This window comes from Herpailurus yagouaroundi, unplaced genomic scaffold (assembly GCF_014898765.1).
Source record: "Herpailurus yagouaroundi ecotype Mexico unplaced genomic scaffold, PumYag 195, whole genome shotgun sequence".
In the NCBI taxonomy this organism is placed as follows: Eukaryota; Metazoa; Chordata; class Mammalia; order Carnivora; family Felidae; genus Herpailurus; species Herpailurus yagouaroundi.
In genome coordinates this window covers 201,008-218,058 of record NW_024412426.1, presented here as the reverse complement: position 1 = coordinate 218,058, position 17,051 = coordinate 201,008, and the positions used below count along the sequence as shown (strand labels likewise).

The window sequence follows — 17,051 nt, the reverse complement described above, 5'->3', positions numbered from 1 at the left end:
GTACTGTATTTCTGGATTCATCTTCCCCTCTCGTAGGGTAGCAGAAGGTACTCCCAGACCCTCCTCCCAGCAGACTCTCTTCTTCCAGGTCCTAAACTGCACTCCTTGGTGACCTCTGTTCCTCCTCTGACGTTAGGAGGACAGATAGACCCTCACACAGTCTGCTTTGTGGTCAGCCAAGCTACCCACGGGACCCAGCCCCCAGGAGAAGGCAAAGTAATGCTTCAGACTTTGCCCTTGGCAGAACCTATAATCTCAGTCCTACTACCTACATACAAATGCTGGCTGATGACCTTGGGCAGCTCGCCATCTGAACCCAAAAGTACGCTCCAGGGAGGCAGGCTCTTTCCTGTCCGCTATTGTATCTCCAAAGATTCGGGATTCCTCCTGAACAAATGAGTGAGCGAACGGGCGTCTCTTCTGTGAAGTGCGGGAAATCAACCCATTTTGCGGAGTGTTGCGAGAAGCAAATGCACTCACATGGGTGACAGGCCCTCCCAGCGGACGCTCTTCAGACCCCAGTGCTCACCCCGCACCGAGCTGGTCACACGCGGGGCCCCCGGCTCCCTGCTCGCCTGCAGCGAGAGAGCTTTGCTGAAGGTATAAATGGTTTCGCCTCGTCTCTTTGAGTTTTCCCAGATGGTCCGAAACACGTGGCTTTCCTCCTCTTCTTCTTCTTTGCCTTTTGGTTTCCTGCGAATCGATTCTGCCGCTGGTGAAGGGCAGTAAATTAATAACTAGATTTCCCCCCACGACAACAAGTCCCACAACTAATTGGCTCGATATCTCCCTGTTGCTGTATCACTTTGGGATTTTCTGGGTGAGATATAAATAAGCCAATTCTATTAATAAGCCATTTGGCCAAGGGAAGAAAATACACTTCTGAGATCCCGAGGGGCCCGGGGAAGCCGCTCAGTGGCCCATGGAGCGAGGCACTTGATTACAGGAATGAAGCATGCCGCCTCTGTGCCCTCCTCCCTGCAAATCTGTACTCCCGGCAGATTCCTCTCGGTCCTGGGGAGGCGGGGAGAGGAAAGCTTTGTTAAGTTTAAAAATTATAATTTAGATAAATCTGTGCATTCATTGGCCTGAGCGTGTCTCTGGAAAATAATAGTTAGCAGGGTAGAACCTGCGCATTTCAGGGGCTTTATTGTCTCCTTATAATTAAGTCCTGCACAGAAATCCAATTACAAATGTTCTCAATCGCCCTGCAGCTAAGTGCTAACAGAAGAGGGGAGGAAGGCTCCCGGACTTAAATAACTGTGGATAAAAATTAATATCGTGGCCGTGTTGGCTAATTAAAAGTGCCGCCTCTATTAGTGGGCCTTTATATTAATAAATGAGACTGTTATTATCATATCCGACAACCAGGCTGCTTATCAAGTCTGCTCTGTCAGCTTGCTCTTGAAAGCACAAGTTCATTGCCCTGGGTGCAGGCTCCTACGGGAACAGAGGGGAGGACTCCGTTCTCGCCAGGCACTTACCGAGCTGGGCACCTTGGCATACACTGCCTGTGTGCTCCTCCCACCAGCCCTGTCTGGGTTTTGTCATGGTTCCTGCTTCCCAGTTGAGCCAACCGAGGCTTCGATGTTCAGTAACTTCCTCTGAGAAGAGGCAGAGCGGGATTCAGGACCCGGAGGCTGGCACTCGTCATGTTACAGGAGCTGATTTTCCTGGCTGGCTGGGTGGGGCGGGTGGAGGTTTTTCACAATGTATCCGTACCTGGAAGGTGGAAAACTTGCCCTCGGTAGGTCTGGCACATTCCTTTGTGGCCCCGCGACTTGTTGATTAGTCCTGTGCTGTGGACCAGGCACTGTCTGAGGCCCGGGCCACGTGGCTGGCCCCGCGCTGGGGAGAACAGGCGTTCGTGATGGCGGAGAAAGCAGAGGGTGCCGTAGGACCCCACCAGGAAATAGCCAACCCGGACTTGGGGGATAGCGGAGATTTCTCGGGGGACATGGCATCTAAGCTGAGCTTGGAAGAAACCCAGGCCAAGTAGCGAGACAAGGGGGAGGAGATACCCAGGCCAGGAAATCCCGTGTCCAAAGGTGTGAGGGAGGAGCTGTGCCTGGAAGATAACATTCAAGGCGTGTAATGAAAAACCGGGTAAGGATGAAGAGAGAAGCAGGGCCAGATCACATCAGGTAAGGCCTTGCTGCCTCTCCTCAGAACTTGGGCACAGCTTACCCAAGGGCAACTGAAACATCTTTGAATCATTTTAAACAGAAAGTGCTGTGAACAGAACTGCGTTTTGTGTCCATGTCTCTGGCAGGAATGTGGAGATTACCTGGCTACAGTCTATCCTGGAAGCAAAGGACCAGTTAGGGACAGTGCAGGAGGGATAGGAGCGGCTCCATTCAACAGGTATGTGGTCAGCGACTGAATACGGGGGCTGCGTCAGGAAGTGGGAGGAGTCACATCCGACCCCGGTTTTCTGGCTTGAGCAACGTGGAGGGATGCTAGAAGATGGGAAAGAGAGGATGAGAAGCTGCTCTGAGTGAAAGACATAAGGCGCATTCGGTTCCTGTGTGGCCACAGATGAAATCATCCAGGGGGAGTGGGAAGAGGGGCCAGACAAGTCCTCAGTGGGCTTTAACAATCTTTGTTCACCCTCTCATCAAACACCATGCATCTTCTCTGGGCAAGGCACTTACGTCTTGTTACCAGGCAGTTCTATCTATTAGTATAATATGTCCTTGATGACAAGAGGTGAGGAATTTCCAACCTAGGCTAGGTGTCCTCCAACCCCCACAGAAATGTCAAATTTATTATTTTTTTAATGTTAAATGTTATTTTGAGAGAGAGAGAGAGAGAGAGAGACTGTGTGTGTGTGTGTGTGTGTGTGTGTGTGTGTGTGTATGTGTGGGGGGGGGAGCAGAGAGAGAGAATCTCAAGCAGGTTCTGTGCCATCAGCACAGGGCTTGATCCCAAGAACTGTGAGATCACGACCTGAGCTGAAATCAAGAGTTGGATGCTCAACGGACTGAGCCACCCAGGCACCCCACGTCGAATTTATTTTGAATCACTAGTATCTATCATAGGCAATCCAGTGGATGTGGATCAAATTCTGGTTCTGTACCCAACGTTGAGTCACCCGTGGGTTTACTCTGAGGCCTGAGCTATCATGAAAGCAGGGTGACTGAGAAAAAGGAGCCACAGACTCTCTCAGTCTCAGAGCATATTTACATATTCACCCTAAGTCACCAGAGCCCCATAATGGAACCCAGACCCGATCATTTTAACGTCTAAATTTCAAAGATAATAATAATAGTGAATGAAATACCGACTAGACTTAACAAATGAAAGCTTTTCAGGGGAAGCGGAGGAGGGAGGGAGAGGGGGGAAAGATAAATATCTGAAAACAACATCTTGTTTTTACAAAGCAATGGACCAGTCATTTGCCATCCATCAGCTAACAAATGCAGGAAAGTCCGGATTGATAGGAACGCTAGCAGAATGGGGACGAAGGGCTACAATGTATGGATTTTCTCATGATAAGAAGGTTGTTTCAGCCTTCACTGAAAATCTTTCCAGAGTGTCTGGTTAAGCTCTCCTGTTCTACTAAGTCAAGCTGGTTTTCTGATCCTGCTTCTGCATAGACCTGTAGCAGGTGAGAGGTGAGCCTGGCCAGAGCAGAGTTTAGGAGTTTATAGTTTCTTACACAAGATTATAAAGCATGGTGCCAGAAGGCAGATCCTCAACGCTGTGTCTGGAGAAGAACCAAGGTCAAAGCTACATGATAAGGCCAAGACCTGACCATCAACCCAAGAAGCCAGGCAAGAGGCCAAAGACAGAAAGGGTCAAAATGAGAGGTTAGGGGGTTAGGGAGCTAGAGTCAAGGTGCTAGAGAATGGTGAGTGGAGACAGTGGTGAAAGAGGGAGTCTGAAGGAATCCCCGAGATCAAGGATTGGTGATATACAGGTTTATTAGTTATCTATCGCTCCGTGTAACAAGAAACCCCAAAACTCAGTAGCCTAAAACAGCAAACATTTGCTATCTCAGAGTTTCTGTGCATCATGAATCCGAGCATGTCTTAGCCAGATGACTGGGGTTCAAAGCCTCTTACGAGGTTGGAGTCAAGCTGAAGACCCGAACTGTGGCTTCCTCTAAAGGCTTTCTTAGGACAGTGGGGAGGATCCACTTCTAAGCTCCCTCCTGTGGTTGCTGGCAGGCCTCAATTCCTCCTCCCATGGGCCTCTCCATAGGCTGCCTAAGCATCCGCAAAACATGGTCGCTGATGACTGGAGAAAGAGAGAGAGAGACAGAAACCAGAAACCGAGAGATTAAATTAGGAGACAGCAAACCCCCAAGATGAAGATCACAGTCTTTTTATAACCTAATCTTGGAAGTGACATGTTCTATTCGTTAGAGGCAAATCAAGAATCCAGCCCATGCCAAAGGGGAAGGGATTATACAAGGAGGTGAAAACCAAGAGGCAGGGACCTCTGGGGGCCATCATAAAGATTCCCAAGCCTGGTTCATTTAAAGGGACATTACGGGCTGTACACCAGCGTGTGGAGCAATTTCTTTGATGGATGAGAATATCGCAAAATTTCTGGCTTCTTCATCATCCATATTGGTTATTGTTTTCCATGGCAGTAGATGTTGAGATAGAAGGTATAGACAGCTAAGGTAACTATTTAGCGATTTCCAGATATTCTCTAGAAGTCGACTTTTGCCCAACTCATTGACGTCATTCTGACACTTGCCTTCTCATCGCGTGGATCCCTCCTCAAAAATTCCTATTGTCTGTGCTACAAATTAGCGTCTTCTCTAAAAGGCACTAACCTCTAATTGTCCGTATTTTCTCACAGTGCTGCCTTGATTGATAAATCTTCTGGGAGCCGAGCTCCAATACCTAGTCAGTTGCATCGGGAGGACGAAGTCTATTTCTGATGGTGGTGCGTGAAAGGCTTCCGCTCTTCTAAAGGAGTGTGATACCAACAGGTCTGGTGGGACCTTGGGATATGACGTGTGGTCAGAGTAACCTAACCAAGTCATATTCTGGGCCTGCCCAGCCCGGCTGGATGAAGTGTGACTCATCCGAATGCCTTGGAGAGAGAAGTGACAGGTGGATCCTTGGAAGGACCCTGAGAGGAGTGCACAGTGGGACCCTGGCTCCACATTTTCACACGGGGACTGGGCTTTCAGGGAAGTCCCTATTGAGAAGGCACGCTGCAAATACATCTGCCCATATGGTTACAACAGCCAGGGACCGGGTCGAGTTTATGAAGAGGATACAGAGAAAATGAGAAAGGAAAAGCTGACAGCACTAGAGTATGAAGAAGGAAGGACGTACAAGAAGGGAAGGAAATTAGATGGGAGACCCCACAGCAGAAATGTCTGAATGCCACCACGCCCAGCTCCGGGCCCAGCAGCCATCTCTCTCTCATGGGCAAATTCATGTAACCAATGTTAGTGACTTCCTGTTAAGTTCTAGACCCAGAGGACACAAGGATGAACAAAATGGACATCACTGCTACTCAACCACAGTTCACTCTGGCGGGGAAACAGAAATAGAGGCAGGCCAATGAGGCTCACAAGGAGGACATCAGGCCCTTAGGATGCAACTGTACCGACAGACATATCGAGGCCACCCCACCAGCACAGCAGAGTCGGTGGCCTTCTGGTTTGTAGCCCATCTATAGGGGACCCAGCCTGAGGAAAATGCCCCTCCAAACTTTTCTCACCCCAAACCTGGGCCCTGGCTTTGGGCCACAATCCCTAAAACCTAGCGTTGGGCTCCCGCCCTAACTCACCTCATTCCTCCCTTGGCTTCTCCCTACACTGACCATCTCTCAGGATATGGGCCTTTTCATCCTTTCCCTGCCTCTTCCTTGCCCACCCAGAATCTTTGGGAGTGGCAAGAGCAAGAGAAGAAGCCAACGGCTGTCATTTGCCATGGGTTTGTGAAAGGCTATGTCCTCCAGTCTTGCTGACAGACAAAGGAAGGAGGTAGGTCCAAGAGAACTCTACATGGGCGAGGTCGAGGGGCATCTGGCCAAAGATAAGCAGAGGCCGAGCGTCCGCTCTCCCCTACTCCTCTCTTAATGGCACTGCGCTCGCTTGTGGCACTAGGAGGGCTGACCCTCCGGGCATACTACAAGGAAGACAACTCAGCTACGGAAGAAAGTGGCAGCTGGTGAGTCTTTAGCTCCCAGGTAGGCATCTGGCTTTAAGTCTGCTCAGAGAACCCGAGACGTCTGTGGTTGCTGGCCTCCCCCACAGCCTCTGGAGAGGTCAGCTATCACAGCTCTGGAGTCGACTGTTGAGATAACCCCCATTTTTTCCATTCCTCACCTACTTTTATGAGTAAGACTTTCTTCCCAATGTCTCCGCCCTAAATCCCTCCCGCTCTTATCTCCTTCTACAATTAAAGGCAAAGAACGGGAGTCAGCGTAAGGGCACAGCTTCTGGACACTCTGCAGCACACAGAGGTCAAGAGCCTGAAGGCGTTAACCGTTCACGCTGGAAAGCTGAGGACGCGGCCTGTCGAGTAGGACTTCGGGGGGACAGAAGGAAAGCCAGGGTGGGGGGAAGCCTCACCAGAGGCCCTGGGGCTCCAGGAAAGCCGAGGGATGCGTGTCAGTGAACACATCTCCCAACAGCCCGTAGGCGCGTGGACAGGCCACGCGAATGCGCTTCCGGGTGAAAGTGGCAGTCTCCACGATGGGCGCTCCCTGGCCCAGCCCTGCCAGTGCTTGACATGGAGCCCCTCTCCGTAGCCCAGCACCCCCCTCGCTTCTCTGACTCTTGCCTCCCCTTCTCCCACCAGGGCTCTGCATGGCGAGCCATCTTTTGGCCCTTCTGGTTGCCTCGGCAAGTTGCAGACACCGTCTCCCAGAGCTCCGGGCCTCTGCACGGCCTCCACGTGCACGTGGCTGCAATGCCCCTTCTCTTAGCTCTCTCCTGCTCATCCAGCGCCAGACGCCAACTCCTCCATCAAATGAGCCTCCGTGATGCTCAGAGGCTGGGCCGCCCCTTCTCCTCTGCCCCCCAACCCCAGGGTCGTCTCCCTCCCTAATCCCCACCCCCAGACTCAGCAAAGGCGGGGGGGGGGGGGGGGGCCGGCTCCACAAGCCAAAAGGGGTGGGGGAGAGGGAGCAGGGAGGGGAGGCTGGGAACGCAGAGCCCCGGCCCCCTCCACATCCGCTGCTGCAATCACAGCCCACCCCCAGCTGACAAAAGGCCTTGTCAGAGCCAAGGGGTCTGGTGCCAGCCCCGCCCCTTGGAGCAGCGACAGCCGTGTGCTACATTTGCCCAATTCTGCAGCTGGGCTAATTACTGTGGTTCCCGAGCTTGGGGTCCAGCCCCAAACCAAACAAATTAGGACAAAAACCATAGGCTTCTTCATCCCTCTCATTCCCAGCCAGCAATTGCTGAAGGACCCCTATAATTGATGACAATGAAATAAAACCCCACCACCTGTCCTTACTCCTAAGGACTTGGGAGCCCGGCCAATACCTCGGCCCACCCCTCCGTGGCCACAGCAACGTGGAGTTGCGCAATGCTGCATTCCCAGTGCCAGCATCACCCCGGGAACAACCTGGGGCCCGTCCCGGCCCACGACATGATCCAGCCCGGAAGAATAACGCAGCTGGCGGGCGGGCTAAGAGGTGAGTGGACTTGCGGCCAGGACTGCCCCGGGGGTGGGCCAGCCCCATGAGACCTGGGGCTGGTGTGGATGCTGGGGGGGGGGGGGGGGTAGGGGATGGCAGCAGTTCTCGGCCCAGGTCTTCAGGAAACACAGAGGAAGGAAGTCCCAGGTGGACAACTCCCAGGAGGCCATACTCAGAAAAGTCAGGAAAAGCAGGAGTAAAAGCCAGCAGTAAGGCCTGGAAGTCAGTAGGAGGGCCCTGGCTTGAGCATCTAGGTTCAGGGACAGAAATTAAAACAAGGACCCAGTGATGTACAAGACCTGGGTGCTAGGGAAGGAGATCAAAACACAGGTTAGGCAAGGCTCCACCAGCAGCGAGGGTACCTGGCCGAGATCAGATGTGGGTCATGGATGCCCTGACGAGGGTCCGGCTTAGGTCCAGAAATACGGGTGATAAAAGAGACCTGGCCAGGGGCAGAGAACCAACTTGTGGTCCTGGCTACAGGGCCCTACACTGTTCTCCAACTCTGCCTTGCACAGAATTACGCAGAGGGCTTATTAAAACACAGACTGCGGAGGGCGCCTGGGTGGCTCAGCCCGTTAAGCTTCCGGCTTCGGCTCAGGTCATGATCTCGTGGTTCGTGAGTTCGAGCCCTGTGATGGGCTCTGTGCTGGCAGCTAAGAACCTGGAGACTGCTTTGGATTCTGTCTGTTCTTCCTCTCTCTCTCTCTCTCTGCCCCTTTCCCACTCACACTCCATCTCTCTCTCTGAAAAATAAACATTTAAACACACACACACAGAATGCTGGAGTCCTTGATTCAGGAGGTCTAGGGGTGGGGGGAGCGCTGAGAATCTGTATTTCCGGGTAGTTCCCAGGGGATGCTAATGTTGTTGGTCCAAGGACCACGCTTTGAGAACGACTGCTTTAAATATCTGGGGACAAGATATAATCCTCAGGCTGAAAGTGTGTGACAATCCGGGAGCCAAGAGGAAATCACCCAAGGTAATGTTGTACCCTGGACGTGTGTATTCTCCTGTCCCTTCCACACCTCCCAAATTCGTGTGTCGAAGCCCTCACTCCAAATGGGACTGTATTTGGAGACCGGGCTGTGAGGAGGCGATAAGGGTTAAATGAGGTCATGGGCGGGATGCCCTAATCCAACAGGGTTGGTGCATTTATGAGAAGAGGAAGAGACACCAGAACACACGTTCCCTCTCCTCCCCCTCCACCCCTCTCCCTTGTGAGGACACAGCAAGAAGGCCATCTGGAAGCCAGGAAGGGCTCTCACCGGCACTTTGATCTCGGACTTCCAGCGTCCACAACTGTGAGAAATACAAGTGTGTTATTTCAGCCCCCGGTCTGGGGTGGTCCGCCATGGCCACGCAAGCGGACTCAGTCAGGCAGACTCAGGGACCAAACAACGCGAGTAAATACTGAGACTTTGTAGAAAGAGGGAGAAAGGTCTGCACGTACACCTCCCGAGCTGGCCGCACGGACGAGCCCACCTGTGGTTTCTGCTCGTCCAGACCCACCCTCACCTCTGACCCAACTTTCTCCATTGCCTGCATTCCTGCACAATCCTAACGAGGAGGACTTTAAAAGCGCTTTCTCATCTCCGCTCCTCTCTCCATTTCTCTGCCACAGCCCCTGCCCTGCCCCAGGGCAAGCCTTCATCTCTGGTTCAAGGTCATGTCCTGAGCGTCCCAGCTGCCCCCCCGTTTCCTCTGCCTCAGTCTCCCTTCACCTCTGCCCTCGGCTCTGGCCCCGATCGATCACCCTAAAGCACAGTCAGGAGAAGCAGGGGTCGGTGGGGAAAGTGAGGACCGAGCCAGCCAGCGAGTCCCTGCGGAGGCGGCAACCACAGGTCAGGGAGGCTCGAGGAAGATTTATTGGCCACTGAACTCAGCCGGAGGGCGTGGGGTAAGAAGGCAGAGAGTGTAATCAAAGTGATATTTTATGTTCCTCCGTCTCAGGAAAATAATTGTTCCACTGGAACATCATTACACTATCGTTTTTCTACTCCTGTGCCACTTACAGGAAAATAGAAACTCACTTTCTTCTTCTCAATAAGCTGCAATTTCAATAACTCTAAAGGCTTTTTCTGAGACAGAGCCATCCTCCAGTGATGTGGTGAGGACAGGCGCCCCCTCCAGACTCCCAGGCGGGGGGGAAGGCCTGACTGGCTCCTGGGGACAGCTGTCCCTTCTTCTTGATACTCTCCTTGCCTGTCATCCAGGGGACCCACTGTCCCTATTCGCCCGGGACTAAGGGGTTTTCCAAGATGCTGGACTTCCAGTGCTAAATCCAGGTCAGTACTGGGCAAACCAGGACAGTTGGTGACTCTGTCTTCCACCCACTGGGGACAAGAAAGCAACATTGTGCATTTAACAAGTATTTGTTAAGCACCTACAGCATGCCAGACACTTTTCAGATGGCTGGGAAACGGGCAGATGCCAACAACCGAACACTTGCCCTCAGGAAACTTGCATTCGAGTGGAGAGATAAACAATAAGCATACTAAGTAAGTACGTTATAGAACATACTAGAAATGGATGGAGGAAAGCAAAACAGGGAAGGAAGATTGGCAGGGAGGTGTGGGAGGTGGCCATCTTAAAGATGGTGATCAAGGTGGGCTTCACTAAGCTGGTGGCATTTGAGCCAAGTGCGAAGGGGGTGTGGAAGCAAGTTATGAGGATATCTGGGGGAAGGGCATTCCAGGCAAAGGGATCGGCCAGTGCAAGGGCTCAGAGGCTGAGCTTGGCTCACATATTCAAGGAATTCCACAGAGGCCCATCGGCTGGAGCAGAGTGAGCAAAAGGGAAGGGCAGGAGAGAGGTGGAAACTATGGCCAGATACCAAGCCTTACTGTAGGGCTCTATAGATCACTGGGAGACCATTTGACTTTTACCTGGAATGAGAAGGAGAAAGAACACACTCGGGTTTGTGTCCTCATAGACTCGTTCTGACTGCTATAGAAGTCCATCCGGAGGCTGTCGCCATAACACCAGTAAGCAATGGCAGGCCTCAGACCAAGATGGTAATGGTGGAAGCGGTTAAAAAGAAGCTGGATCGGGCCACCTGGGTGGCTCAGTCGGTTAAGCGGCCCACTTTGGCTCAGGTCATGATCTCATGGTTTGCGAGTTCGAGCTCCGCATCAAGCTGTCTGCTGTCAGCACAGAACCTGCTTCAGCTCCTCTGTTCCCCACTCTCTCTCTGCCCCTCCCCCACCCGCGTGTGCGCGCGCGCGCACGCACGGGCACGCTCCCTCTCTCTCTCTCACAAATAAATAAACATTCAACAAAAACAAGAAGCCGGATTCTGGATATATTTTGAAGGTGAGGCCAACAGATTTTCCTGGGTATGAGGTGAGAAAGAAAGAAGAGCTGGTGTAACTTCCAGTATTTGGATGCACAGGGGCCACGACGAGATCGTAGAATAAATACTATACATTTCAAAGACCCAGTGCACCCTCAAAGGACTTGCACTTGAGAGATTGCTAGGTTTAAGCTGGAGTCTAAGGGGCACTTCCAAATAAGCCCATTAAGGCTGTGGAGCATGGTCGTTAAGCGCAGAGCAGATTTGTACTCCTCCCTGGGCCCAGAGCTGGAGAACGAGCTACTCAAGGCCTAGCCTGCTAACTCAGGAGAGTCCAGTGGTTAAGAGGTTGGGCCTGCCCTTAAACTCACTGAGGCTCAGTCTTGTCATCCAGAGATTGTTGCAAAAATTGAATGAGACCATGTTAACAAAACATTTCGCACAGGGCATAGGCACAGAGCCTAGAAAGCTCCTTCCTGGTGGAGAGGTGGAAGATGTGGTGTTGAAATTCTGGCAGTGGCCAGCAGAGGGCACCACCAGCAAAAGACAGTGGCGCTGCGCTGCCAGGGAGACTGGCTTATTTGCCTTGGATCCGCTAACCCGGTGAAAAAATAGACTAGCTTCCCACAAATAACAGGCTGGGATTTAGATTTATATCCCCTCACTGCAGAGATCTACCGCTGTGCAAAATGGATCTTCTATCTTAGGGTTTCTCTTGCTCAAAACAGCCCCCCCAAGCCCTGGCATTAGAGGGGAATCATGCAACCGTCTCCACCATTAGCCCGTTCTTACCTCCTCCCCAGGACCCTGCAGGATACCCAGAGACCGGATGACTCCTCCAGTACCCTGGGCGTGGGGAGGCTAGAGACAAGCACAGATAAGGTTTGTCCAATTTGTTCTGGTCCCTGGAAATTCTGCTTATCTCCTCTCCCATTGCTTCATCACATTGCCAAAATTACCTCGATAATATATTTTTTAATTTAAGAATTCATTTTCACTTCACGAAAGAGGAACGCTGCAGCCAGATAAGAAACTCCATCTGTCTTCAAGAAAAAGGGTCGTGGATTTGGGTGTCACGAATCCTGTAATGTCTTAAATTAAGGTGCCACTTCTGAATGCTTTCTTCGTATTTATGAAATGATTATTCTACAGAGGTGCATTTAATATTGTTAAAATAATGATTGTGCATGTTTAAGACATCAATTTAAGTTATTATCTCCCATGCTATAAAATGTGGGATAATTTCATAAATAATTATAAAGCATTTACAAATGGCACCTTAATGCAAAGCATTCTTGCTAATCCTTTATCTTTCACAAACACAGAAATAACAATTAGGTTCCTGGAATGAAAACGGGAGGTTATGTTCTAGAATGTGTCACCTCCTCACTGAATGCAAATAAGGAGACAAGGAGAAGAATAAAAGACCTGGATAGAAATAGCATGCTTCCCCACTTCTTGACGGATGGAAGGTGTCCGCGTTTTCATTATTCTAAGCACTGGGCCCTTTCTCCGCGGGGACAAGGAGGGCTTGCTGCCTCAGGGTAGGGGCAATTCTTTGAACCCTCTTGGTAATTTATTTTGGGAACTAGAGAGGCCTAGCCACAAGGTTGGAATAAGAGGCATTTACCAACACACACAGGCACACACACACGCATGCACGCACATGCACACAAGCAGGAGAATGGACGTGACATCCCCAGGTTCCTGGAAGTTTGATCCAGGTCTTCAACCATTCCAGAGGACAGGCTGAGTCACAAGTCACTAGAGACCATACATGATGAAAGAACTTCCTTTTTGTCTTTTTGATCAAAGAACTTCCATTTTCATCTTTTAGCCTGCCTACCAATAATACAGACTTAGGGAGGCAGGAGATACCCTCAAGGAGCTTACATTCTACAAGAAGACGCTGAACGTTCACATTTAAATTTACAGAGATAGCACAGAACTGAGGTTAAATTAGCTAAATTAAAATTGGGTTGATGTAAAGTTAATCCAGGAAGGCTTTTTGAAAGAGGTGAGAGAGACCGGGTCACAGATCCACGAAATCAAATAAATCAAAGACAGGCTGAAGATGCGAAAGAGACAGTTCATTTAACGCCCATGTGCTCGTGTGCACACATGTACACACACACATACACATGGTGAGAACTGGCTGTGTACCTAAAGCAACAAGTGATTCAAGCCAGGACATCAGGATCCAGGCTTGATCAATCCTGGGAGATATTTTGGGATAATGCTCTTTGAACCCCACCAAGCCAGCCTGTCTCTCAATGGCTGGACAGTGACAGAGATGACTGAGTAAAAGAGAAAGGAGGTCCCAACCAGCCCATGAGGCACCCTGCAGCTGATCCAAACCCCAGCTCTGCAGGAACAAACAGCTCCCTAATTCAGGCAACCGTCTTTAAAGCCAGGTTGTGGGGGCGCCTGGGTGGCGCAGTCGGTTAAGCCTCCGACTTCAGCCAGGTCACGATCTCGCGGTCCGTGAGTTCGAGCCCCGCGTCGTGCTCTGGGCTGATGGCTCAGAGCCTGGAGCCTGTTTCCGATTCTGTGTCTCCCTCTCTCTCTGCCCCTCCCCTGTTCATGCTCTGTCTCTCTCTGTCCCCAAAAAAATAAATAAACGTTGAAAAAAAAAATTTTTTTTAAAAATAAAAATAAAAAATAAAGCCAGGTTGTGAAGGAAAAAATAGAAGGGGCAAAACCTCAAGGGTCCTGATGCTAGGACACCAGCTCCCATATTGGTGCATTGCTGCTATCTGTATATCAGCAGAGCTAAAAGGAGTCCCAGTTACAGATTGTCCCCAGATCTGGGGAGATGGTGGGGCAGGGGAGGTTGATCGAGATTAGACGACACTCAGTGGACCGGCAAGCTGGGCTGTGTCAGGCTGCAGCCTTAACGAGGAGGTTACCCACAGCTCCCGAGCAGACCGGGAAGCAGGCTGCTGTCACAACTCAGAGGGAAGGCCCTCAAAGAAGCTGGAGGCCATCTCCTCCACTCCTGTCCATCCCAGGCCGGCAGGAAGGGCCAGGAGACAAGAGGGACTGAATTCTTGCAGCCGGGTGGGTTCCTGAGCCCTCTCCCCTGCAAAAGATGGATCCATTACTAGGAATTCATGCTGATTGCACCTTTCTCCTCCCATGCCTGCACCCCACCATTTCCACCACTATTATGACCATGTCTGTAGAGGCCCCATCCAGGTTCTCAACACTCAGCTACTCCCAGCCCTGGCAACAAGGCGCTGGGGGCTGACCACACACAAAAGAATGACCTTCTCTGGCTCTCACACACAAATCCCCAGTCTTAGCGACCCGAGAGCCCTCATCCTATGTCTCTCTCTAGCTCTCTCCTAAGTACGTCCTCTGTCCTACAGTTACAGCAAGTCAACACTCCCAATCATGAACTCATTGAAATAGAATATTCGCATAGCTTCAAATCACCTCCCCCCCAAATGGGCATTATTACCTGGTGGTTTTGCCACATCTCCAAAAATCCTTCGCTGCTCTTTCCTCCAGAAGGTGGAGCTTCACTTCCATCTCCTTGGGTATGGACTTAGTGACCCGCTTCTAACAAAGTATGGGAAGAGTGAGCTAGTGATGTTTCAACAGAAAATCCTGATGACCAATTATCCACAGAGGATAAAGCACGCAGTTTCCCAGGGGCAGGAAAGATTTTCTAGTTCATCTGGATACTAAGGTACGTAGAGGCAGGAATACTACATTATTCTGGAAAATTAGGCTGAAAGAGAGAGAGAGCGAGCCTTCAAGAGCTCGTGTCCCCAATAATAAGTCATAGTGAGATCATGTGCCTCCTGATATAATTCAATGGGAAGGATACTCCTCCCCTGTGGTATTCTTCCTAAAAACCAAAAACATGGGGGAAAGCTGAGAAATGGACACAGGCTGGAGAAGATGGAGGACTGAATGGAACACGGTATCCTCGACACGATCCCGGAACGGAAGACGCTCAGTGGGAAAGCTGGCAAAAATGGAATAAAATCTAGTTTCCATACTAGCATTGTACCGGTGTTAATCTCTTAGTTTGGATACATGTGCCGTGATTGTGTAAGAGGTTAACATTAGGGGAAGCTGGGTGAAGGGTACATGGAACTCTGCACTATCTTTGCAACTTTTCTGCAAATCTGAAAAAACTTCAAAATCAAAAGCTTTTGGTTTTTACAAAAGAACTCACCGTCTTGTTCCTCCCTCCCCATGTTAAAAAAAAAAAAAAAACCGACAAGACCTCTCTATCCTCACATCCCCATTTATGTTGCTTTATAAAGTGCATGGACAAAGTCCATGTCGCAGGGTTATTTCCCTTCCCAGAACTCACCGGGCCCCCTCTTGCTTCAGGAACTTTGCTCCCAATGGCTCTTTTTGAAACTTGCCCCCTGCCTTCCTGCCGCCAGCCCTGTAATGCTGGTCCAGATGGGTCAGTCCCGGGCTCAACTTCCCCGTGAGTCTCCCACAGTCCACACTCCCCACTCTGGTTGTTGGGCGTTTTTTGGTCTGCAACACTCATCTCCATCTTTAGAACTGGAGAATGCCTTTGCAGGAGGAACACTCAGCTTGGAAAGGTCCACCACATGGTCTCCCTCCCGCTTTTCCCCACCTACCCCTCAAAGGCACCTCACCCCCGGCCTTGGGTGAGGACAGCACAACAGTGCCTCCTGGTGACCGGCGCGGGGCACTGCAGAGTCAGCAGCTCCGCATTCCCTGCACAGCTTTGGAGCTGGGCTCACGGCTGACCCTGGCCTCCTTTGCCCCTTCCCGTTTCGGTGCACACCCTTTCTCAATGGTTTGCGGGCTTTCTCTCTCTAGCTTTTGCTCCTGCAGCCCCGGGTGCCTTTACTTCCTCTTTTTGTTACATTTGTGGACAAACTAATGGTTTTAATTGAGACCAATAAGAGGGAGCCTCATTATATAGCAAACGGGGAAGGGGAAGAATAACCGTGAGTTCCGAGCAGAAATTAGATCAAATAAAGGCTCGGCCCCATTGGCTTCTAAAACCTTCGAAACCACTCAGAAACTCCATCCAGATTTTCCATAAGTCTCTCTCTACTTGCTCATCCTTTCCTATTTTTCCTCACACTCCAATGTTCAAAATGAAAAATTTCATCTATTTTTATTCAATACTATCATATTTCTCTTTTAATTACTAGCCTTGCAAGCGTATTGTTTTCTACTATTTTTCATGGCAAACGCACAGTACTTAATCTATACTACGGGTTAAATAGGTTTTTGGCAGCCAGCCCTGGAGCCATGCCAGCACTGATATCCTTGTTGTTATGGGAAAAAGCTTCAGACAACTAATTCAAATGAATTTTTGGAACTCAACCCATTTATAAGTCAGGAACTGCCTGTGCTGCCTTGGATGGTTATTTGATTGGTTTGGGGGGGGGGTAGGTCTTTCTTGTTTTCCAAATGAACTCATTCAGTGTGCAACAAATACATATTAAGGCCTATTACAGGAAGGCCCTATTCTAGGCCCAGGGGATGCTGCCATCGCAGAAAGGGAACCAGGTCCCCTAGACCTTGAACCAGATCCAAGACCAGGTTGAAGGCAAAGGCTGCGGGGGCGAGGGGGGGGGCGGTATGTATTAGTCAGGGTTCACCAGAGAAACATTTATAGGATATATACATATCATGAACATCCTATATCATGTATAGGTACGGATACAGATATCTATCTATAACACATGTACTGAGAGAGCGAGAGAATTATTTTAAGGAATTGACTTATGTCATCGTGGAAGCTGGCAAATCTGAAATCTGGAAGGAAGGTGGACAGGCTAGGTAAAAGTTGATGCCATCTAGAGTCTGAAATCTGGGGCGCCCGTCTAGCTCCGTCGGTTAAGCGTCAGACTTAGGCTCAGGTCATGATCTCACGGTTCGTGAGTTCAAGCCCTGCATCGGGCTCTCTGCTGTCAGCACAGATCCCGCTTCGGATCATTTGTCTCCCTCTCTCTCTGTCCTCTCTCTCACTCTCTCTCTCTCTCAAAAATAAACAAACAATAAAGAGAAAACCCTGCAGGCCAGCTAGAAGGTGAGAAGCTTCAGGAATTTTTTATACTGCAGTCTTAAGGGAGAATTTCTTCTTCTTTGGGAAACCTCAGTCTTTGCTCTTCAGGCCTTCAAT

The 17,051-nt window shown here is 50.4% G+C and overlaps 2 long non-coding RNA genes across 3 annotated transcripts in view; one reads left to right on the top strand and one right to left on the bottom strand.

Moving 5' to 3' along the window:
* The first annotated feature begins 1,950 nt into the window (after nt 1-1,950).
* On the top strand, nt 1,951-10,764 carry LOC121011709 (uncharacterized). 2 transcript variants are annotated; one of them, XR_005781715.1, is made up of 6 exons: nt 1,951-2,364; nt 4,816-6,497; nt 6,777-7,617; nt 10,004-10,121; nt 10,556-10,607; nt 10,719-10,764. It is a non-coding gene; the product is annotated as an uncharacterized LOC121011709 (long non-coding RNA). The 2 variants fall into 2 exon arrangements; XR_005781714.1 differs by having other exon boundaries at nt 4,816-7,617.
* The window catches only part of LOC121011710 (uncharacterized), a 34,344-nt gene continuing 21,201 nt past the window's right edge, over nt 3,909-17,051 (bottom strand). Inside the window, exon 3 of the long non-coding RNA XR_005781716.1 lies at nt 3,909-4,242. This is a non-coding gene — a long non-coding RNA (uncharacterized LOC121011710). The remainder of the gene's footprint in view (nt 4,243-17,051) is intronic.